The 24,724-nt window shown below is 43.4% G+C and overlaps 1 long non-coding RNA gene across 1 annotated transcript in view; it reads right to left on the reverse strand.

Moving 5' to 3' along the window:
- Window positions 1-509: 509 nt before the first annotated feature.
- Window positions 510-24,724, reverse strand: part of LOC133386639 (uncharacterized) — a 29,600-nt gene continuing 5,385 nt past the window's right edge. The window contains exons 3-4 of the long non-coding RNA XR_009763223.1: window positions 9,149-9,277; window positions 510-3,453 (exon numbers count right to left, since the gene is read on the reverse strand). This is a non-coding gene — a long non-coding RNA (uncharacterized LOC133386639). The remainder of the gene's footprint in view (window positions 3,454-9,148; window positions 9,278-24,724) is intronic.

Genomic DNA, 24,724 nt, shown 5'->3' on the forward strand with positions numbered 1-24,724 from the left:
TAGTTCCCACCACCCTTAACAAACGACAATTCCCATGATTCTGTGGTGTGATTCATGTGCTTCAAATGTGTGTTGCATGTGCTTTAAATGAATGGTGTGGATCTGCCCTAGGTATGATATGCATTCATTAGTGAATTAAAAAGAACAATTTTAAAAGATACTTTTAAACAGGGGAAGTGCTGTAGCTCAATGGTAGGGCATATGCTTTGCATGTAAAGGTCCAAAATTCAATTTCTGGAAAAGACTATTGGCTGGCATCGTGGACAGCCAATGCGAGTCCATGTCATCAGTACTGAGCTAGATGGTATCAAATGGCCTGAGACAGTATAAGGCAGATTCCTTTGTTCCTAAAAGTGGAAAGAGACCCAACGGCCACAGTGACTCCAAAATTTATTTTACATATTTTATTTACAACATTTATATATAGCTTTATTGTAAAAAAACTAAAAGGGGTTTACAGAAGACATTAAAACAATAAAAGTATTGGCAAAAACAATTAAAGTTGGGTATTTAAAAACATTCGATATATATATAAAACACAACAGTTTCTACATGCAGGGATAGACTTACTTAAAAATGTTTTTAGCAAGTGCTGAAAACAGTACAATGAAGGTGTCTGCAATAAGGCGCCCGCCTAATATCAATAGTCCAGGAGTTCCAAAGCATAGGTACTGCCACACTAAAGGACTGATTTCTTACAAGAGCAGAACAAGTACTATGTGGCACACGTAGCATGGAAAGCACATCTTGAACTTGGCCTGGTAGCAAATCGGCAACCAGTGTAGATTTTGGAGCAGAGATATTATGTGCTGATAGGGTCCCACTCTTGTCAGCAATCGTGCCACAGCATTCTGCACTAACTTCAGCCCCTGAGTCAGGCTGTGCTGCATGGGGATTTCTGTGACCTTGGCTGACTGGCTTCCAGAAGTTTTTTAGTTTTGTTTTTTGGTTAGGAATCCTGACTGGTTGTGGGATGCTGAGTTTTCTGCCTTACTCATAGGAATTTTGTTGTTGTTGGTATGGTATTGGATTTAGGAAGTCATCACTGTCTTTTATTTTTATTTTTCTGTTTGCATTTCATTTACCTTTAACCCTCACTCCCTTACATCCATAGAAGCAACAACAGTGGTTCCATGCGCTCAGCTCAACTCCCTTAAACTCACTGATGATGCACCTTGTTGGTTACATGACGGTTTGTTTCTTGCCCAATATAGGCAAAAAAGAATTCACATACTGGGAAGTGTGGCTGAAATTGTTGTTGTTCCTAAGCTGCTGTCTACGAAGGTAGATAAAAGCATGTGTGTTTTCTCTGTGTCAGTTATTACTCACTGGAATTGGAGTGGCTGTCAGTGAGTTTATAGCAGCCCAAGGTAGACAGAAAAAGGCAGAGAATCTTCTTACTCTCATTCATTTTTCAGACCTCTTTTGGAAGTGAAAGATCAAGTCTGTAAAGAAGTTTTGAGCAGCCATGTTGAAAGGTATGGGCAGGGCATTACAGGCAGGGGGTTGCCAACCCTGCTTGGATATGGATATCTTTTCAGAGGATCCCTAGTCAAGCTTTGCCAACTGCACAATCTAAACCATATCTACTCAGAAGTAAATCCTATTGAGTTCTATGGGACTTAGTAAGTCTGTTTAGAATTGCATTCTTCAGGGGCATCCATCTTTACTCCTGTGTGTTCCTATCTAACATCTCCACAACACAAGGCTCCTTTCTTCCTACAATGGCCTTCTGGTGACTGGGCTGGCCTGAGGGCACTTAAATCCTTCTTGCCAGAATCAAGTAGGCTAGATTAAATGTTCCCTACCCAGCTCTATCTTTCAGCTAAGATTTCTATTTTAATTTCCAATCAGAGAACTATTTTTTTTAATTGTATGCTCCTAGCAACTGTGGTTGATGCTTAATGTATCATGCTTAATGACATCATTTTGGCCTGCCCCTGTGACATCACTACAGCCCACCCCATGACATCACTATGACCTGCCCCCATGACATCACTAGGGACTGCCCCTGAAATCTCAGGGTCTGGGATACTTCTGACCCGGCAACCCTATACTTGACTATTGATTCATTTCTGCTGTAACCCATGGCTAGATGGCTATGCCTTTGATTGAAAAGATACTAGAGTAATGTACTCAACACCACACAATGAGCCAGTGACAGAGAGGAAGATTTTTAAGTTAAGCCTTCATATCCTCTGGTGTGCTTGCTTTTAAAGGTATAATGACAAGGAGGTTCTTGCTAATTGGCTTACTGAGAAGGAAAATGTGCAGGCAATATTCTACCCAAAGTATGATGCAGCCTAAGCACCACCAACTCCTCCTCACAAACCCCAGACTTCCCACAGACTTAAGCAGAGGAGACATGATGGTTGGGAAATATAAGCCTCAGAAATAAACGGCATAAGCATTCACAGAGTGCACCTGCCTCACCAATGAGGGACCTCAATTTGTATCTGATAAGGTGATTTCACAACAGGTACCCTTTGTATAAACAGTACATCTTATAATCATCATTAGAAGAGCCTGCTGGATCAGGCAAAGGCCCATCTAGTCTAGCATCCTGTTCTCACAGGCAACCAACCAACCAAACATACACACTTAGAACATTTTTTAAACCTAAGAAAAGAGGCAGGAATGCAAAACCTCCATACTTCTCTCAGAAATATTTATATCTGCAGTTCCAAACTTAAATACAACACAAAAGCACACAGAGCATTTTTGAACCTTTTAAATTTTGTTATCCACCTTGTTAAGTAATTCTTCATAACAGTGTTTTGCAATAATGCAAAAAATGTTATCAAATGTGGTGTCTAGTGGGTTAAGGTCAGATTTTGGTGGATTTGGGGTGTAAGTCTGGTGGAAAATATTCTTGTTGGCAACACTGGGTCTGGGCTGTTTGCTTCTCTGCTTGCTTGCTCAAAGAGGAGCCTTTTGCAGTGCTGCTCGATGGACTCCTCCACCCATCACACATCCTTGAACATTCATCATGATTTGTGCTCATGATGCTATTGGGACAGCTGTATTATTTATTTATTTATTTTATTGCATTTGTATACCGCCCCATAGCCGAAGCTCTCTGGGTAGTTTACAACAATTAAAAACATTAAAAACAAATATACAAATTTAAAAACACATTTTTTAAAAAGCAATTTAATTTTTTTTAAAGCAATTTACTTAAAAAAAAAAAAAGCAATCATGCTTTCAACACCATTTGCACCTGCAAAAGTTTTGGGGCAGTTGTATTGCTTTTGGCTGCAATTGGTGCAGGTCTTGCGGTTTCCTGCTAAAATTCCATTTTTTATATACTACAAATATTCCAGTTCCTTGTTAAAATCCGACTTTTAAAATGCTATAGCACAAGAGCACATTGGCAATGTGCCAAAATGTATCTTCTTCTTTGTGATATAGCCACTCTCACATACTTCCTGTTGATGTGGGATGCCAGCATTCCTGTGGGGGGGTTATGGAAATGAGAAATGGTTTAGCATGGCAATCACAGTCTGAACAAATAAATTAAAAATTAAGTAAGTGCAAAAAATGAAAGTGTGGTGGCATTATAGCACAACTAACTTGTGCTGGGGGATGGCCTCTCCCACATCCTTCCTGTTGATGCTGGATATTGGCATTCCTCTGTTTTTTTCCCTGCAAACAAACACAGCAATGACAGCCTAAACATAAAAGCTTTAAAAGTGGGCCAAAAGGCGGCATAGAAATAGAATAAATAAATAAATAAATAAAAGTGTACAAATGAAAGTATGGTAGCATGGCATCATAGCAAAACTAACTTGCACTCAGGGCAAAAAGAGAGGGGAATTGGCGATGGCTGGAACACGGACAATGGAATGGACAGAGCTAATATGTGGATGCAATACTGCAGGTACTTTGGGGGAAGGATTGCAGAACAACTAATAAAGTGGGATGATATATGGATGGTCCAGTATAAATCCACTTCAGACTCACTATTAATGCATCAATGGCATGTTGCTGCATAACCCCACAATAAAACAGCAGTCTTGATTGGCCCCATGAAGGTCTACTCAGAAGTAAGATTTACTGGGTTTGATGGGGTTTAAAGAAGGTTTTTTTTTTAGTACAAAAAAACCAATACAGCTATTGTTCTGGAAACCAAGTAAAGGCAGAAAAATCATTAAGTGGCCCACCAAGAACCTCAGAAATTTTCAAGTAGTCCATTGGGGGGAGGTTTGGGAGCCACTGACACAGAAGGAAAGCACATTTTTAAAAGCCAGGAGAAATAAGGAGGAAATGAACAGAAAGGAATGAATTCTGATAGGATGGAAAAATAGGGAAGCTTCAGGAGGCATTAGGGGTCACATAAAACTGAGGTCCAGGGCTGCATGTGGGCCCTGGGCTGCAGGTTGCTCATTTGTATCATAGCTCAACAGAGCCAAATTATTTGGCTAAAATTCATTGCTTTAATTTTTCAAATACTGTGGTCAACCTGGGATGGAGACTGGATACCTGGAAGTAACACCATTAAATACACTTATTTGTAAGCCCACAAAAGAAAGAATAGGACAGCAGAAGGCAACTACTACCAGAACCCATCGAGTTGGTTGTAGGGAATTGCATTTTAGAAATAAGTGAACCACCCGTACACATTTTTTAAAATGTTAAACAATATTCAGAACCAATAGTGTGGCTCCTGATGTGGTCAGCACATGCCAGTTGTTGTCTTCAGAACCTGAATGTGTGCAAAAGCTATCTATGAAGTCTTCCCAATGGAATATTCTCTGTGGCAGCCCCTAAGTTGTGGGACTCCCTCTCCACAGAAGTGCATCCGGCATCTTCACTGTACAGTTTTTGGACCAGAAGTGTTAAGCAATTATCACCCACTGGTGAATATTCTGCTTTTCGGTAAGGTGCTCGAGAAGGTGTTGGCAGTCCAGCTTCATGCATGCTTGAAATGGATATTGGGATCCATTTCAGTCTTGCTTTAGGTTCGGTCATGGCACTAAAACTGCCTTGGTCACCCAGGTTGATGACATTTGTCAGGAGAAAGACAGAGGGAGTACAACCCTGCTTATTCTTTTGGAACACTTGGCGGATTTTGATACCAATGACCATGGTATCCTTCTGGAGTGGCTCAAGCAGGTTGGGGTTGGGGGCACAGTACTTCAGTGGTTCTGCTCCTGCCTCCAGGGACATTTCCAGAAAGTTGCTGTGGGAGGCTACTGTTCGACAGCATGGGAATTTTCCTGTCATGTCCCAGAGGGTTCCATTTTGTCCCCCCTGCTATTTAACATCTATATGAAGTCATTGAGAGCTGTAATCAGGAGTTTTTGAGTGAAATGTCATCAATATGCGAATGACACCCAGCTCTATCTCTCTGTTCCATCTGAATTGGGAGAGACAGTTGAGGTTCTATGTAGAATTTGGAGGCAGTGATGGGTTGGATGTGGGCCAACAAACTGAAACTGAATCCTGAAATGATAGAGGTGTTATGTGTTCCAAGTTCCTAAGTCCAGGAAATGGGAAGAAGGTCTGTTCAGGATGGGGTTGCACTCCGCTGGAAAGAGCAGGTTCTTATCTTGGGGGTACTCCTGGATCCATCATTATTACTTGAGGCCCAAGAAGTCTCAGTGGCTAGGAGTGCTTATTTCCAGCTTTGGCTGATTCACCAGAGATGACTTGGCAACAATACTCCATGCTGTGGTAACTTCCACATTGGATTATTGCAATGCGCTCTGTGTGAGACTACCCTTGATGATGACTTGGAAACCTCAACTGGTCCAAAATGCAGTGGCCAGATTACTGGCTGGAGTTGCGTTTAGAATTCATTTAATCCCTGTTTTAAAACAGCTGCATTGGTAGCCAGTTCATTTCCAGGTCCAATTCAAGCTGTTCATCTAGTGTTCAAAGCCCTAAATGACTTAGATCCCAAATATCTCTCCCCACCAACAGATCCTCTAGGGTGTTAAGATCAGTAGAGGGGGCCTTCTTAATAGTTCTGCCACCCTCGGAAGATTAAGGGATGGTGGCCCAGGAGAGGACATTCTCTGACAGCCGCCAAGTTTTGGAATTCTCTCTGTACTGAGGTGCACCTGGAACCGTCACTGAACAGTTTTCTGTGAATGCTAAAGATGCACCTCTTTACCCTGGCCTTTGACTCCTGAGATGTATGTTTTTAGTTCCCATCCTGTTCCTGTGATTGTAATTTGTTTAAGTTGTTTTTAATACTAAATTTTAAACAGTTGTGACCCACCCTGGGATCTACTGTGAAGACCGAGTGGCAGTAGCAGTAGCAGTAACAACAACAGCAACAACAATATGAAAGCATAATTCTGTCTCCAGCTGTAGTAGGTCTTGTATTACCTAACTAATAGAAATATCTATGTGGGTATCAAGACAAAACAGAAATGTCTAGCTGAAAAAGGGTGATGGGCTTGTGCAAGTCATTTACACACACAGAAATGTGCGTGCATGCGCGTTTATGCCCAGATGTGAGCTGAAAGCTGGCAGGCTGGCTGCATCACTCCCTAAGCAGTGTAGAGAGGCTGATCAGATTTGTAGACTTTTTTTTTGTGCATGTGGACCTCCGAGGCGATTCCAGTGTAGCTGCAGTCACCTCTTGCATAGTCAAGGAACAGAATCTCAAACTCCATAGAAACACACAGTCCCCATCTCTGCTGCTAATTGTATGTGTGTAGCAGACTGAGGAAGGTGCTGGGGAGCTGGGCTCGGGAATAGAAGCCTGCCTGGTAAGTGAAAGCTCACAAAGTTGCTTTCTTCATTTCTGTTTCCCTTTCATGGTGAAAAGAATCCTCTCCTTCCCTTTGCTGACTGTGCCTCAGAGGTTGATGCAGCTTTGGGTCTGAGATGTGTATTTTGCATTCAGATATTTTGTGCTGAGGCTGAGACACCCAGCATGTGCTTATGCCTACTTCGAAACAGAGCAAAGGCTCTCTCCATTGTTTTGCAGAATGCTACTGGCAAGCTGCTATTTTTCCTCTTTACAGATGTTTGCTCTTTGCTGTCTTTTTGCTTTGCAAAACTACTGTTGGAGCAGCATGTGTGTAATTCTTGGCAGAGATACATCGATGTGCACATGTGAGCCTGTTAATCTCATTTCCCAATATGATTCCTCATTTAACTTTCTGTTTGAGTCCATGCTTCTTTTAACATCTCTCTCTCTCCCCCCACCCATGTTTTCATTGTTTACAGTTCTGAATGTTATTCTGTAGGTCTCTGTGTGCCTCCTTGCACTTGCAGGCAGCTTTGATTGCCTGATTTGATGTTTTCTACCCCCCTCCCACCCTCTGCAATTCCATATCAGACACCGAGATCAGTGTAATTTATATTTGGGAACTGGGGAAGCCCCCAACTTGTTTGTTGAAGAGATCTAATCATTTTGCTTTGTTGAACTCATGGATAATAATAATAATAATAATAATAATAATAATAATAATAATAATAATAATAATAAAGGGTTCGGGAAAGATAGGGCTATTTTTTGTGTCATGCTGTCTGCTTAATTATACTTAAACACTGCAAAATCATATCCTGTTGGGACTGAGAATGGGGGGGAGGAAGAGGGAGATTCAGCACTATTGTGGAAGAGATTTCACATGGGCTGGAGATAACTCTCTCGGGAGCAGTAAACGCATGGAAACCAGTGGATGCTAATTGGTGCTACCTTGAAATTGAGTTTCATTTGTTATGCTACAGCATGTTAGTGTTTGACAACATTGTAGAAAACTGAGCAGCCAGCACTGCAGGCTGGGTGCCAGGAGCCCAGCTCTTGGTATAACCGGCCTTCGGGACAATGCTCTGGACAGAATCCAGGGTGTTTGTTCCTCTGGATGAAGCACAAAAATTCCAGTATTCTAAGTGCTTAGGAATCTGACCATGTAAATCATGCTGGCTGTTCTTTCTAAACTTGGAAAGAGATGCAGATCTGCTCTTTAAATGGAATCAATAGCGCAGTCCATCAAATACTTTCTTAAATTTACTCCTCCTCCCCTGCCAAGCAGTGCAGCTTTTCTGTCAGACGCATGTCCCAGAATTACCTGACCTGAGCGTTGAACCTCTTCGCTGTAGCTGTTTGGTTTAATGGGATTTTATGGTGCGTGGCATTCCGTGACTTAGGTCATTGGTGGTGATGGGGGGGAGGGATGCTTGCCATTTGTCTGCAAAATCTCTACCATCAGAGACTTATGCATGCCTGTGAAAATGGTTGCTGTGTATTACATTCTAAGGGTGAGACCTCTTCCTTTTTTTTTGCAAGTAAGGGAGACAACAGGCATTCCAAACACAGGAACAGATACTCCTCACTCATCTAGCTGAGCACAAGTGCCAGCTCCAGCTCTGCTTTGCAGATAAAGAATATTACCACCAGGACACACAATGATATAAGGGGTTGAGATACAACAAGGGATTAAAGAAAATACCACCCCAACCCTCATGGGGGGGGGGAAAGAGCCTTTTCCCCAATAGACTGCAAAAAACCAGTTTAACTAATGCTGAAACCAATCCCTAGGGTGAACAGTAACAGAGGAGGGCAGGGCTTCTGCACCCTTTATCAGTTGTATAGAAGATGAGATTTTAACAGACAGCAGTAACAAAACATCCCTTGCTGACATGTCTTCTTCTACACTATTTCTAAAGGAACAGAACTCCTGTATTTCTTTTCTATATACCTGATCACTGTACTAAATACTTCTTACAGGGCTGGCCCCACCATTAGGCAGAGTGAGGACGCCACCTCAGGCAACTGGTTTTGGGTCTCAGGAAAAGGCAGCACATTGATAAGTTGTCTATTAATTGCTACTGCTACCACCACCACTGCTTTTGTTATTATGTCAGACCCCCTCACCACATTAAGGTGTGCATCCTAGAGGGGGACCACTACTACTGCTGCAACATTATAAGGGAGGGAGAAAGAGTACCTGTGGGATTTTCTGCCTTAGGTGACAAAACAACTTAGCTGGTCTTGGGTACTATGTACCTTACCTTGAAGGGAGGGCACATTTGCTGCTCCATCTTAGGTGTCAAAATGTCTTGGGCTGACTCTGACTACTTAGGACCAGGGTGATTCTAGAATTTGATATGCTACGTGAGAGATCAGTTACATCTGAAGAAATCCTCTGGATGCTTTATTCCTGGAAACTCATGCATTATACATTACCATGCATTCCATTCAAATCTTCTTCCAGTTTGCATTTCATTTGGGTAAAGACCCAATACGGACCTAAAGACGACTCCGTAGTTTCATTTGATTGAAGAGATGTCTACAGTTCTGTGGTGTTCCTTATTTCTGAAATTTTGAACCAGCAATACTTGTGAAATCTTTCACTTCATCTTTGGCATTGGAGTATAACAGTGCAATAAATTCTACTCAGAATTAAGGTCCATTGTATTCAGTGCAACTTATTCCCGTGCAAGTTTGCCTAGGACTGCATCTATCATGTGGTATGTGCTTCCAGGAGAGAGTGTATTCAGTAAGGAGTTAGAATAATGTCCTGGACCAGAGGCAGAAATATCTAGGGGAACTGTGGAGATTGTGTTGGGCCTCTCAACATGGCCTGGGTATGGAGTAGCATCCATTGGTTGACCTTTTCCTCCAAATTGCTCCTGCAGCATATTCAGCAATTATACTGCTAGGCCTTCATCTGAGCAAGAAAAAAGCCAGTGTATTTTGAAAGCATTTGTTCCAATACAAAAAGATTATACTGTTTAAGAGCTATAGCAATGTTAGCAATAAAGGATAAACAGGCACTCTCTGTTTAGAAACAATGGGGATTTGAGACTTTGGCATTCTTTCCTAAGGCTTTTATAATAATTGTTAGGCAGTATTTTGAACCAGAAAGACAAGTTATCCTGAAGAGTAGTCACATGTGGTGTAATCCTCAGGTGGGGACTACTCCCTTTCCTTCCTAATGGTACATTTGAGACTCATCGTCTTTCTTTTCTTAGCAATGGTTTGGTGCCTTTCATGGCTACATGATACATCTCCATGGTAGGAAAAGCTTTGCCTGGAATTTTTACCCGTCACACACCTGTTAAAGGCACAAGAGTCAGTAACTCTGAACAACTAAAAGTTTTTTGCAGTTTTCATATCACTGTGAGTTATGAGACTGGGGTTAGGTTCCCATGTTCGATTATGGTAAGGAAAGAAAGGGTCAAGATGGCTAAATCCCGTTAGATCTTGTCTTGAGCTACAATACTGGGGAAAATTTAGACAATTGACCCTGAGTAATGAATGATACAGTCTTAAGGCATCTGGTTGCAAACCTGGTAGCTCTGTACTGACCAACAGGGCAGTGAAATGGGGCCATGCATAGACAAAGTAAGGGTGTTTGCATATACCGAGATTCCCCAGGAAGGCTGAAAAATATGCCTTCTTTTTTGACAGAGAGAGAGAGAGAGACAGACCAGAAACTCTCCCAACAAGAGTGGTGCATGAGTGCGGCCCATCCATAATTACAGAACATTAGAAATGGTTGTCACAGACAGTGACAAGAGAGACAGAGAGTAGAGTGTAGAGGTTAGGGTGCTGGATTAAAGCCTGAGAGACCCAGGTTCAAATTCCTACTTGGCCATGAAGCTTCCTGAGTCACCTTGGGTCAGTCACCTTCTCTCAGCCTAACCTACCTCACTGGGTTATTAGGAGGATGAAGTGATCAGGGAGATAACCATGTACACCATCTTGACTTCCTTGCAGGAAAGGTGGGATATGAATGTAATAACAAAGAAAAGCAAATGGAAGGGGAAATAGGAACTCTCCCAGACAGCAATGGGAAGAGACGGTGCTTCCACTACTGTACTGTGCAGGTTTGGGAGTCTGGCTGCTCAGCTTGTGTATCCTGTCGGATGTATAGTACTATAATGTCCAGGTTTAGGACTGACCACATAGTTAGCTGCCCAAATTAAAGCCCCCAGCAGTGCTCTAGTGCTCTAGTTGGGGGTCCTCCCACTATCGTCCTTTTGTACTATAATAACATAAGAAGAGCCCTGCTGGATTATAGCAAAAGCCTTTCTAGCCTGACTTCCTGTTTCCTCCAGCTGCCTTCTAGGAAGCTCTCAGGCAGGACATGTAGGCAGTACCCTTCCCCCACTGCTTTTCCCCAGTGTGCACACCACACCATCTCTGGAATATTCGGTTGTGGCAAAGAACTGCATGCAGCTTTTTTGAGGCCTTTCCTGAAATAAAACCTTTACACTAATCAACAGAAGAAATGGTATATCCCTCTTTGCTTCCATCAGCCCAGGTAGCTTTCTTCTTGATGTTTTTAATGGTACCAAGAGGCACAGCTACATGTGGGTCTGTTTGGCATAGATATATGGAGGATGCGGGATCATCATTTAAGAGAGATGGAAGGATCTGTCAATATTCTTAATGCCAGTTCTCCACATTTCTGCAGCAATTTGTGGTTTTTAAAAAAAGAAAAATTCTCATGAAAATCCTTCAGCAGTTTAGTGTGAATTTCTCCTAATAAACATTTTCATATGAAATTTTGACTAATACACACATTTTTGCAAGTGGTTTCTCCTAATATAATGTATTTTTGTATGTTATATATTCATTTTCATGCCCACTTTCCCATAATATATGCAATTTTGTAAACATTGGACTGAGAACTGTATTGCAAAGATAAGTGTGAATTTTGAAGGATGGCTATGTTTCAGTTTTCAAAACTGGTAGAAAGTATTATTAAACCCAGAATAACTAAGCACATAGAAGAACAAGCCTTGCTGAAGCAGAGCCAGCATGGCTTCTGCAAGGGAAAGTCCTGTCTCAGTAACCTACTAGAATTCTTTGAGAGTGTCAGCAAGCATATAGATAGAGGTGATCCAGTGGACATAGTGTACTTAGACTTTCAAAAAGCGTTTGACAAGGTACCTCACCAAAGACTTCTGAGGAAGCTTAGCAGTCATGGAATAAGAGGAGAGGTCCTCTTGTGGATAAGGAATTGGTTAAGAAGCAGAAAGCAGAGAGTAGGAATAAATGGACAGTTCTCCCAATGGAGGGCTGTAGAAAGTCCCTTAAGGATCAGTATTGGGACCTGTACTTTTCAACTTGTTCATTAATGACCTAGAATTAGGAGTGAGCAGTGAAGTGGCCAAGTTTGCTGACGGCACTAAATTGTTCAGGGTTGTTAAAACAAAAAGGGATTGTGAAGAGCTCCAAAAAGACCTCTCCAAACTGAGTGAATGGGCAGAAAAATGGCAAATGCAATTCAATATAAACAAGTGTAAAATTATGCATATTGGAGCAAAAAATCTGAATTTCACATATACGCTCATGGGGTCTGAACTGGCGGTGACCGACCAGGAGAGAGACCTCGGGGTTGTAGTGGACAGCACGATGAAAATGTCGACCCAGTGTGCGGCAGCTGTGAAAAAGGCAAATTCCATGCTAGCGATAATTAGGAAAGGTATTGAAAATAAAACAGCCGATATCATAATGCCGTTGTATAAATCTATGGTGCGGCCGCATTTGGAATACTGTGTACAGTTCTGGTCGCCTCATCTCAAAAAGGATATTATAGAGTTGGAAAAGGTTCAGAAGAGGGCAACCAGAATGATCAAGGGGATGGAGCGACTCCCTTACGAGGAAAGGTTGCAGCATTTGGGGCTTTTTAGTTTAGAGAAAAGGCGGGTCAGAGGAGACATGATAGAAGTGTATAAAATTATGCTTGGCATTGAGAAAGTGGATAGAGAAAAGTTCTTCTCCCTCTCTCATAATACTAGAACTCGTGGACATTCAAAGAAGCTGAATGTTGGAAGATTCAGGACAGACAAAAGGAAGTACTTCTTTACTCAGCGCATAGTTAAGCTATGGAATTTGCTCCCACAAGATGCAGTAATGGCCACCAGCTTGGATGGCTTTAAAAGAAGATTAGACAAATTCATGGAGGACAAGGCTATCAATGGCTACTAGCCATGATGGCTGTGCTGTGCCACCCTAGTCAGAGGCAGCATGCTTCTGAAAACCAGTTGCCGGAAGCCTCAGGAGGGGAGAGTGTTCTTGCACTCGGGTCTTGCTTGTGGGCTTCCCCCGGGCATCTGGTTGGCCACTGTGAGAACAGGATGCTGGACTAGATGGGCCACTGGTCTGATCCAGTAGGCTCTTCTTATGTTCTTATGTTCTTATATTGTTTCAGAAAGTGTGACTTTGACAGATTCAGCTTTGAAGGCAAACTGAATCGAACTTCTCCTCCCCTTCCCTATTGTTAAGCATCCAGAATCAAAGACAGTTGACTCCCTAGAAGTTTATCGGACTAAACAAGGTGCTGGCAAACTGGACAATTTAGAAACAGCTGTCTAACCTAGGCAGAGACTGAGCCATCTATATTCATCATTATTGAGTCATTTACAGATGTTGCTACAATGCATTATGGTGAAATGTCGCAAGGTTAGCACACAGCCACACACTATAATTATACTCAGCATGGCTTATAATAGCTTATTAGATTGTCATCTGTTCAGCATAAAACATTGACAACTGTTACTACCACTTTTATAATGCCCCAGAGAGCTACTGATTAAGGCACAAAGCATCCTGATTATCATGAGGGAAATTAGGGGTCTCATGGGAAAAACTGATTCCTGCCATCCTGCTTTTTATAGGCCTTTGGCATGCAGGAAAATGAGAATCCAAGAGCCAGTGTGGTGTAGTGGTTAAGGTGTTGGAACTATGACCTGGGAGACCAGGGTTCAAATCTCCACATAGCCATGAAGTTCACTGAGTGACCTTGGGCCAGTCACTGCTTCTCGGCCTCATGAAAACCCTATTCATAGGGCTGCCAAAAGTCATAATCAACTTGAAGGCAGTACATTTACATTTTTTTGGTCCAGTGCAGGGAAAGGGAAAGGCTATGGAAGGTTTGGACCAAGGATTGTAAGCAAATGCCCTTAATCCAAGTTCATTGCACCCTAGCATTGTTCACTGGTGTGCAGGGCTTGCCCCAGGCATGCCGGGGCCCTTGGGCACCAGCCAGCCCTGGGTTCTGGCACATGGACGCATACATGCATGCCCCACCTACCTACCAGGCAGGCGGAGGAATGGGAGCTTGGGTGGGCGAGTGAGCAGGCGGGCGGGGGGTGCGGGGAGGGTGTGTGAGCGGGTAGGGGAGGGCAAGTGAGCAGGCATGGGGAGGGCGAGCAGGCAGGGGGGAGGGCAAGCAAGGGAGCTGGCGGGGCAGAGGGTGAGCAAGCGGTGGACGCAGGCAGGCCAGCGAGTGGGAGGGCTGCTCCCTCCCTGCAATCTGCGGCAGGAAGCCTGCCATGGAAGGGAAGTGCTTCTCCCCCACCATAATGAGAGGCCCTTCAGGGGGCCCTGTGGGCTGTGGGGTCCTCTGCCAGGGGCCCACCACACCACCCTGTGCGAGCTGGCCCTGCTGGTGTGTGTGTGAGAGAGAGACAGAGATAGAGAGAGACAAGAGAACTGGCTTCAGTTGTCCATGCTCTGGTAACCTCCAAGCTAGATTACTGCAACGCGCTCTACGTGGGGCTGCCTTTGAAGACAGTTCGGAAACTGCAGCTTGTGCAAAATGCAGTGGCGAGATTGGTAACAGGGACCAGATGGTTCGAACACATAAAACCAATTCTGGCCCACTTGCATTGGCTGCCTGTATGTTTCCAAGCTTGATTCAAGGTGCTGGTTTTAACCTATAAAGCCTTACACAATACCTGATGGAACGCCTCTCCCGACATGAACCCACCTGTATACCAGGCTCAACATCCAAGGCCCTCCTCCAGGTGCTCCTCCGAGGGAAGCTGGGAGTCTGGCAACAAGGGAGAGGGCCTTCTCAGTGGTGGCCCCAAATTATGGAATGATTTTCTTGATGAGGTGTGCCTGGCGCCAACACTGTTATCTTTTCGGCGTCAGGTGAAGACTTTCCTCTTCTCCCAGGCATTTTAGCATGTGTTTTTAAATTTAATTTTTTTTTAAATTGTGTTTTTAAATTGTTTTTGTGTTTTAAAATTTGTATATTTGTTTTTATTGTTTTTAATTGCTGCAAACCGCCCAGAGAGCTTCGGCTATGGGACGGTATATAAATGTAATAAATAAATAAATAGAGAGTTCTTGTATAGAAACATTCATAGAGAACAGGCTGAAGCTGAACCCCGACAAGACCGAGGTGTTACTGGTGGGGGATAAGGGAAGGTTGGGAAACTTTGACCTGGTGTTTAATGGGGTGAGATTGCCCCTAAAGGACCAGGTCCGCAGCCTGGGGGTCATTTTGGACTCTCAATTGTCCATGGAGCCCCAGGTATCTGCAGTAAGTCGGGCAGCCTGGTACCAGCTTCATCTGGTACAGAGGCTGCGACCCTACCTTCCTATACATCTGCTTCCACGAGTGATACATGCCCTGGTCTCCTCTCGATTAGACTACTGTAATGCGCTCTATGTGGGGTTACCCTTGAAGACGGTCCGGAAATTGCAGCTGGTACAGAATGCGGTGGCACACTTAATAAAGCAAAGCCGTCGCCGGGATCATGTCACCCCAGTGTTGATGGAGCTACACTGGTTGCCAGTTGTATACCGGGCCCAATTCAAGGTGTTGGTATTAACGTTTAAAACCCTAAACGGTTTTGGCCCAGTTTATCTGAAGGAACGCCTCCAGTATCACCAAATATGCCGCCAAACAAGATCGGCCTCACAAGACCTTCTCTCGGTCCCACCGGTGAAAACAGCTAGGCTGGTGCGGACCAGAGAGAGGGCCTTCTCGGTCGTGGCCCCCACCCTCTGGAACTTGCTTCCTTTTGACCTTCGACATGCCTCCTCCCTGATGGCTTTTCGTCGAGCCTTAAAGACCTTGTTATTCAGGCAGGCCTACGGGATTTCTGGGGTGGGTTAGGCTATTATGTTGTATTACTAACGGGTGGTTTAGATGTATTGTTGTTTAATATGGTGACTGTTGTATGAATATGTTTTAAATTGTATTTTATATTGTGTAAGTCGCCCAGAGTGTCTGTTAAGTCAGACAGATGGGCGACTAACAAATAAAATTTTATTATTATTATTATTATTATTATTCTTGTATAGAAACATTCAAAATCAGAGAAAACACTCTTTCACAAACCCAATGTGACATGGCAAAGGCAGCGAATCAGTTCTTTATTTCATCAAAAAGAGATGTGAAAATTGGTCCTCAGCCTTGACATAATGAAATGGAGTTTTTAGCTACACTATTTATTATTTATTACCTGCAAAATGCCCATCATTATGATCAGTAGATGTGAGTGGATGTGTGTGTGCGAAACGAAGACTTGTGCATTGGAAGGAGCCCAGGGGCCTACACTGTGAACTTTGCTATACACAGACACATTATACCCTGCTGTGGGATCTCTGTTAAATGAGGGCCAGGCCAATCCAGGGTCAGGACTTGGGAGTAAAAGGTAGATTTTGTCTTGACCATCATGTGATTCCCCAAATGCTATTACTTTACTGTTCCTATAAGTGTGAGTGGCAAGGATTCACTTTTGTGGAATAAAAGAAGAGATACAATCAGGACAACACTGGGTAATGGTCCCATTTTCTACCCTGGTGAATTCAGCTCCTGCCTGCCTTTGTCTGCACAGTCCCATCCTGGGTTCTGTTGCTTGGTCACTGTAAACTCAGACACAATGTTGGGTGGATGGGATGGGACACTGACAACTAGCTTTCATACTTATAGATACTGTCCTTCTTTAGAACAATGTGCTCCCATTCTGTGAAGTCTCCCCCACCTTTTTACAATGGTAAGGTAGCATCAGGTGTTCATGGAACTATTCGCTGGGTTATAGCAGGGATATTGACTTGCGTAAGTCTCAAGTTCTGGCTCAATATCCATGTCTGTGCATGGCAAGCAATTGCTTTTCAGTCCCTACAGAATCAATAGGTATATTATGAGTATATGTTGCAGTGACTAATGGAGCCCAAAAGTTAAGGAAAGGCTGAGAATCATCATATTTCCCCTCCCTCATACCAAGAACAACTTTAGATCTCCTTGGAATGTAATTTGATGCTAAGTATGATCACAGGCTTATGAATCTTTACTATTTCCCATTTCTATCCCCCCCCCAAAGTATCTTCTGCTGAACCAGTACATGTTTTATTTTACAGTATATCCTGCTGCCTGTGTTGAACTTTGTATTTGGCTGAGGTGAGGGGGTTGGCCCGGAGCATTTTTCTCCAGTAAATAGGTGTTGTGTTTTCTTCTTTCATACCCTTTTCATCTTAGCCATGATCCAATGAAGAATTTATATAAGTGCATTAAGAAGTAGTGCCTACCAGTCATAGTGTACAACACTGCCTTGCACTACGCACAGCCGTGAGTTAGAATAACACTTGGTGTTATCTCTTGGAATGATGATATCTGGGACCCAAGCACACTTGGACTCTTTTCTGACAGAAATTCCTAGGATGTTAATATCTGTACAACAGAGAGAAATTGAGCAGCTACTCCATATGGACTAGCAAGCAGCAAGATGTACAGGTAGAAATATCCTTTAGGAATGGGCTGAAACATCCTCCCTACCTTCACTAATCACACATACAGTATACATTATAATAGTTTCAAACTGGTTAGCGAAGAGGCCTGAGAAACTTATTTTATCAAGTTTTTTTTAACTTGAGAAACAGTTTACTGCACATCATAATTAAGCTGGAGTCCCACACCGTTTTTGTAAACATGAACTATCTCCCCATTTCAGCAATTTTGTGCACTCCTTATGAAAATGTTTGCTTACTGATAAAAAGCAAAGACAAGTGACAGTAATTTAAATGAATAAGCCTTATTCAGTAAAATTGCTATCACCTGTCCTTGCTTTTATTTGCCCTCATTGACATGCAAAATTTGATTGGTTATGATCTCAGGGGAAGGGGTTCATCACACGTTCAAAGAATACGTGAGGCAGTTGTGGGGCAATGTGAGCAAGCACAGTCCATTGCTGCTGCACCCGTACAGCAGGGGGTTGCTGCTGAGTGTTTGAATGCATGAGGGGGGGATGTTTGAACCCTCTTTTATTTAGCAACATGATCACATCAGGCATAACATCAAGACTTCATCCCCTTAACTGACATGACCAGGCTGAATCACCCTTGTGACTAATTTAGGGAGTTGAAGAAGTACCCAAGAGAAGCAATGGTGCTGAACATGACTGGAAAAAAATGAATATGCTTTTTAATGGTTGGATCTAGACTGCCCCATTCATGGAAAGGACTGAGATCCAGCCAAGGCTCCTGCTGGAGGAAAGGGGGGGGAAAGCAATTTTTACAGCCCCCTGTGCCACCTTCTATGTAGTTCTGGCTAACTCCTGTCTTGGCTAACCCCAGCAGTCTCAGACAAGGGAACATGGGTTTGCTTTTTCTTGTTGCTTTTAATGAGAAATGAATGTGGTGCATAGATCAGAGTACAATTACACAGGTCTCTGTGTCTCTCTCCAGCATCTCTAGGCATGGCTACACTAGCACAGAAGTTGTCGCAACAATTGGACACATCCCCAGGGACCCCTTAACTAGGATCAGGGCAGGCACACTACTTGTGTGGGAATTGTCTCTTGGATCAGGACTGGGCAAGCAAATGGGCATTCCTACAGGTGGGCTGAATAGTAGGCTCAGTCTGTTTGCACCTGTGCAAACTATGACACATCCTTGGCGACGGGGGGTGTAGTTGCTTCACCCGAGTCATCTCCTGGCTCTGCAGGCATCTCTGTAGGAGGAGGCAGACTGGGAGGCAGATCTGGAGACTGGGAATGCCCCAGAGGAGGGGTAGCGGGGCAGCTGTTTGCTAAGCTGGTCTCGTCTGGAGTAGTCTGTACCTCAGGCAGGTCTGTTGCTTGGCAGATCCCTGAGCTCCTCCCCAAACTTATCAACCCCCCTGCAGACCACTGGGCTCCTCCCCTGAATCCTACTCCTCCTGTTCTTCTGGGCCACTCTGCCAAGAGTTCTCCATGGGGCTCATGACAAGTACCCTGTAAGATGTAATCTTTACATGATGGTGACCAAACCACTTTATTGAGGACAAGCTCTAAGGGTCCCTCCAGACTCTCTCTCTCTCTCTCTCTGTCTCTGTGTGTGTGTGTGTGTGTGTGTGCCTGTATTCTGCAACATGTCATTAACACATTTAGTGGTGGATTTATACTGAAACGTCCACACATAATTTCCTTTTGTTATGCAATGCATTCCCAGTGTTATTCCATTATTGCTGTCTGGAAGGACATTACTGAGAAACAAAAGTGGGACAAAAAATGGAACATTCATTGTATAAAAAGTTACAGAATTACAGCAAGAAGTTGCAGGACATGCACTGATTGGAAACAAAATGGTATGTTTACCCCAAAACTTTGGCAGGTGCAAGCAGTATTGAAAATGGGATCATGTATAACCACCCTGATTCCATCATGAGCACAAGTAATGAATGCACAATAAAAAGGATGTCTGGAGGGGCCCTAACACCAGGCATGAGAAAAAACCCCACCAGGAATCTCTCTCTTCACCTGCCTCGGGGCTAGTCTCTAGCAATAGCAGATGGTGTGGTGGAACAATGACACTCACCTGACCTCTGGTCAGTCACATCACTGCTGCTAACTGGGAAGAGCTGGGGGTGAGGGGGCAGCAAGGTTGGCGTGATCCAAACACACCAGTAGGAATGCCAGATTGGCTCCTCTGGTGCTTTTGCACCACACCAACCTCACCTCATCCCACCCCTATACCTCCCAGTATCCCAGTAAGCCACAGCGATGTGACCAACCAGAGATCAGGTGAGCACTGCCACCCTACTCCACCACCAACTACTATGCCCCACAGCTCCTCAATTAAATTGGAACACACACATATTCATCGCTTCCCATAAAATGCTTCAGATCTCCTAACATTACACCCTCTAACCCTCTAGAGAAGCTTTTCAGTAGGCTGCAAGGGGAAGGAGGAATTGGCAGACTCCCTAATCCTCTGGCAGTAGCATCCCATGAGTAGAGTTCTGCTTATTGGAAGTTTGGATCCAATCTACCGTAGTAAAATTGCTACATCCAAACTGATGACTCTTCAGCACAGGCACATGCACAGTACTTTTTACAGAAAAAGCAACAAAAGATACACATGTTTGCCAAAATACATTAAACATATTCCTTAAGAAAAGCCACAGGAACCTTGGAGTTGAGTTCCCAAAGTGTTAGTGAAAATATGTTGAAGCAGTCAGAATCAATGCTGATCCTAAAACCATGACAAAGAATGGTTGGAGAATGTCCTGTGTTTGAAAAAAACACACAGGCACGAGGCGGGCTGCATCAGGAACTATAGGTGTCATGAAACCAATCCCAGTGTTTTTTCTTATAAACTCAGGGGTCCAATTATAGAGTTAGTCATAGCCAGTCAGAGTTGTCTCCCTCTGGGAGTCATGAAGGCATATAATTATGTACATTGCACTTATCACTGGGTAGATAGAGGATAATCAATGTTGCATCCCATCTGTGGGAGATTCCCAAGTAAGAATGAAGAATATAAGGAATTTATTAAGGGCCAGCATGCTTCCCACTCCAGGCTGAAATGTATAAGCACACTAAGAGTTACCTTGGAAGGTGAGAGTTCAGATGGACTTACTTGATGATTATTAAAAACCAACTAAGACAAACCCCATGGGGAGGAACATTGTGACTTTCTAATGCACATTTTCTCAACAGTCAGCCTTATCCAATCTGTGTGAGACAAGAGGCATGCAAAAATACAATGTAGAATAATCCATTACTTAATACATATTTATTTATTTATTGAATTTGTATATTGCCCCATAGCTGAAGCTCTCTCGGCGGTTTATAACAATTAAATATTATCTCACATTATTATTATTATTGTTGTTGTTGTTGCTGTTGCCTGCCCTTCACTAGTAGGTCCCAGGGCAGGTTACAATAATGTGGTAGACTTAATATGTATTAGGTAACGTTTTATTAACACATTAATACATTTTAAGTCACCCACATTATTTTTATTATTGTTGTTGTTTGCTGCCTGCCTGCCTGCCCTTCACCAGTAGGTCCCAGGTCAGGCTACAAAAATATAAAATATGGTGTTGAAAATATTGGTCTGCAACAATTACCGACCGGTTGCAAATCCCCCCTTTTTATGAAAGGTGATTGAGAGGGTTGTGGCGCAGAAATTTCAAGTACTCTTGGATGAAACAGATTATCTTGACCCGTTCCAGTCTGGGTTCAGGCCTGGTTATGGGACTGAATTGGCCTTGGTTGCCCTGATGGATTATCGGGAGAAGGACAGGGGGAGTGCAACCCTGTTACTCTTAGTTGATATCTCAGCAGCTTTTGATACCATTGACCATGGTGTCCTTCTGGGCCGACTTGGTGAGATGGGTATCAGAGGCACTGTTTTACAGTGGTTCTGATCCTATCTCCAAGGTTGTTCTCAGAGAATAGCATTGGGTGACTGTCTTTTGGCCCCCTGGCAGTTGTGCTGTGGGTTGCCGCAGGGTACCATCTTGTGCCCCATGCTGTTTAACATCTATATGAAGCCCTTGGGAGCGGTCATCAGGAGATTTGGGGCAAGGTGTTAGGAGTACGCTGATGATACCCAGCTCTATTTCTCTGTAATATCTGAATCTGGAAAGGCCATGCAAGCCCTGGACTGTTGCTTGGACTTGGTGGTGGGCTGGATGAGGGCCAATAAACTGAGTCTGAATCCTAGCAAGATGGAGGCGCTGTGGGTTGGGGGTTCCCGAGTTCAGATAATTGGTGAGTTGCCTGCTTTGAATGAGGTCATACTCCCGCTGAAAGAGCAGGTCCATAGTCTGGGGGTGCTCCTAGATCCATCTTTGTCACTAGAGGCCCAGGTGACCTCAGTAACTAGGAGTGCCCTTTCCCAGCTTTGGCTGGTAAGACAGCTGCGGCTGTTTCTGGACCAGGATAGCTGTTGTCCACGCACTGGTAACCTCCAGGCTGGATTACTGTAATGCACTCTATGTGGGGCTGCCTTTGGGTTGGTCTGGAAGCTGTACCTGGTGCAAAATGCGGGGGCCAGACTGCTCACTGGGGCAGGGTATTGCCAACATGTCACCCCACTGCTGAAAGAATTGCACTGGCTGCCCATTTGCTGCTGGGCCAAGTTCAAGGTTCTAGTTTTGGTGTACAAAGTCCTATACAGCTTGGGACTAAAATACCTGAAAGACCATCTTATCCCTTATATACCCAGTCGATCACTGCGGTCTGCAGGTGAGAGCCTCCCACAGATACCATCTTATCAGGAGGTCCGTTCTGCACAACATAGGAAATGGACCTTTAGTGTGGTGGCACCTACCCTTTGGAATTCCCGCCCCTTCAATATTAGATAGGCACCATCTCTGTTATCTTTTCGGCGCCTATTGAAGACCTTCCTCTTTCAACAAGCCTTTCAAGTTGAATTGCTTTTTAATATGCTTTTAAACCTTTTTAAAAAACAATATGTTTTTTAACCTTTTTTAAAAAAATGTCTTCAAAGCTTTTTTTTAAAAAAATTCAAAGTTGTTTTGTTTTAATGTAGTCTGAGTCTGTGTTAGAACTGCTTGTTAATATGTTTTTTTTATGTTTTAACCCTTTTTAAAAAGATGTTTTAAAGCTTTTAAAAATGTTTTTAACGTTTTAATGTATCTTAAGGTCTGTTTTTATGATGTTTTAAAGTGTTTTTAGCATTTCTTTTTGCCACCCTGGGCTCCTGCTGGGAGGAAGGGCCGGATATAAATCAAATAATAAATAAATAAATAATATGTGAATTTATATGGACAATTTAGTATATGTATATTTGTACACATTATGTGGCTAGTGAACTGCATTGTAAAATTTGGAAACTTGTGAATTTCACAGGATGGCTGTGTTTTGGTTCACATACGGTATTGTCTCAAATTGTCGGTTCACCTTTAAATGTGAACTAAATTGAATTCCGCTCCCATCCCTAGTTCCAAATAATGTGGGGAACCTCTGCACAAGCACAAGAGGATCCTCATTTCAGAAGGTTGCCCTCTGGGCTCCTGCTGGGAGGAAGGGTGGGATATAAATCAAATAATTAATAAATAAATGAGCTCATGGCAGAACTTAGCATGCCTCTTTTACACACAACCAGAAAGAGGGCTCATGTTTCATAAGAAGAAGAGCCTGCTGGATCAGGCCAGTGGCCCATCTAGTCCAGCATCCTGTTCTCACAGTGGCCAACCAGGTGCCTGGGGGAAGCCCGCAAGCAGGACCCGAGTGCAAGAACACTCTCCCCTCCTGAGGCTTCCGGCAACTGGTTTTCAGAAGCATGCTGCCTCTGACTAGGGTGGCACAGCACAGCCATCATGGCTAGTAGCCATTGATAGCCCTGTCCTCCATGAATTTGTCTAATCTTCTTTTAAAGCCATCCAAGCTGGTGGCCATTACTGCATTTTGTGGGAGCAAATTCCATAGTTTAACTATGCACTGAGTAAAGAAGTACTTCCTTTTGTCTGTCCTGAATCTTCCAACATTCAGCTTCTTTGAATGTCCACGAGTTCTAGTAATATGAGAGAGGGAGAAGAACTTTTCTCTATCCACTTTCTTAATGCCATGCATAATTTTATACACTTCTATCATGTCTCCTCTGACCCGCATTTTCTCTAAACTAAAAAGCCCCAAATGCTGCAACCTTTCCTCGTAAGGGAGTCGCTCCATCCCCTTGATCATTCTGGTTGCCCTCTTCTGAACCTTTTCCAACTCTATAATATCCTTTTTGAGATGAGGTGACCAGAACTGTACACAGTATTCCAAATGCGGCCGCACCATAGATTTATACAACGGCATTATGATATCGGCTGTTTTATTTTCAATACCTTTCCTAATTATCGCTAGCATGGAATTTGCCTTTTTCACAGCTGCCGCACACTGGGTTGACATTTTCATCGTGCTGTCCTCTACAACCCCGAGGTCTCTCTTCTGGTCGGTCACCGCCAGTTCAGACCCCATGAGCGTATATGTGAAATTCAGATTTTTTGCTCCAATATGCATAATTTTACACTTGTTTATATTGAATTGCATTTGCCATTTTTCTGCCCATTCACTCAGTTTGGAGAGGTCTTTTTGGAGCTCTTCGCAATCCCTTTTTGTTTTAACAACCCTGAACAATTTAGTGTCGTCAGCAAACTTGGCCACTTCTCTGCTCACTCCTAATTCTAGGTCATTAATGAACAAGTTGAAAAGTACAGGTCCCAATACCGATCCTTGAGGGACTCCACTTTCTACAGCCCTCCATTGGGAGAACTGTCCGTTTATTCCTACTCTCTGCTTTCTGCTTCTTAACCAATTCCTTATCCACAAGAGGACCTCTCCTCTTATTCCATGACTGCTAAGCTTCCTCAGAAGTCTTTGGTGAGGTACCTTGTCAAATGCTTTTTGAAAGTCTAAGTACACTATGTCCACTGGATCACCTCTATCTATATGCTTGTTGACACTCTCAAAGAATTCTAATAGGTTACTGAGACAGGACTTTCCCTTGCAGAAGCCATGCTGGCTCTGCTTCAGCAAGGCTTGTTCTTCTATGTGCTTAGTTAATCTAGCTTTAATTATACTTTCTACCAGTTTTCCAGGGACAGAAGTTAAGCTAACTGGCCTGTAATTTCCGGGGTCCCCTCTGGATCCCTTTTTGAAGATTGGCATTACATTGGCCACTTTCCAGTCCTCAGGCACATAGATGTTACAGGTGTGTTGAAGTAGGCCACCTTACAGTAAAATCCTTTCTGCCAGGGCCAAAAGCCATGTTACCTCCAGGTTGACAGTATTTTGC

This window comes from Rhineura floridana, chromosome 6, assembly GCF_030035675.1.
Source record: "Rhineura floridana isolate rRhiFlo1 chromosome 6, rRhiFlo1.hap2, whole genome shotgun sequence".
In the NCBI taxonomy this organism is placed as follows: Eukaryota; Metazoa; Chordata; class Lepidosauria; order Squamata; family Rhineuridae; genus Rhineura; species Rhineura floridana.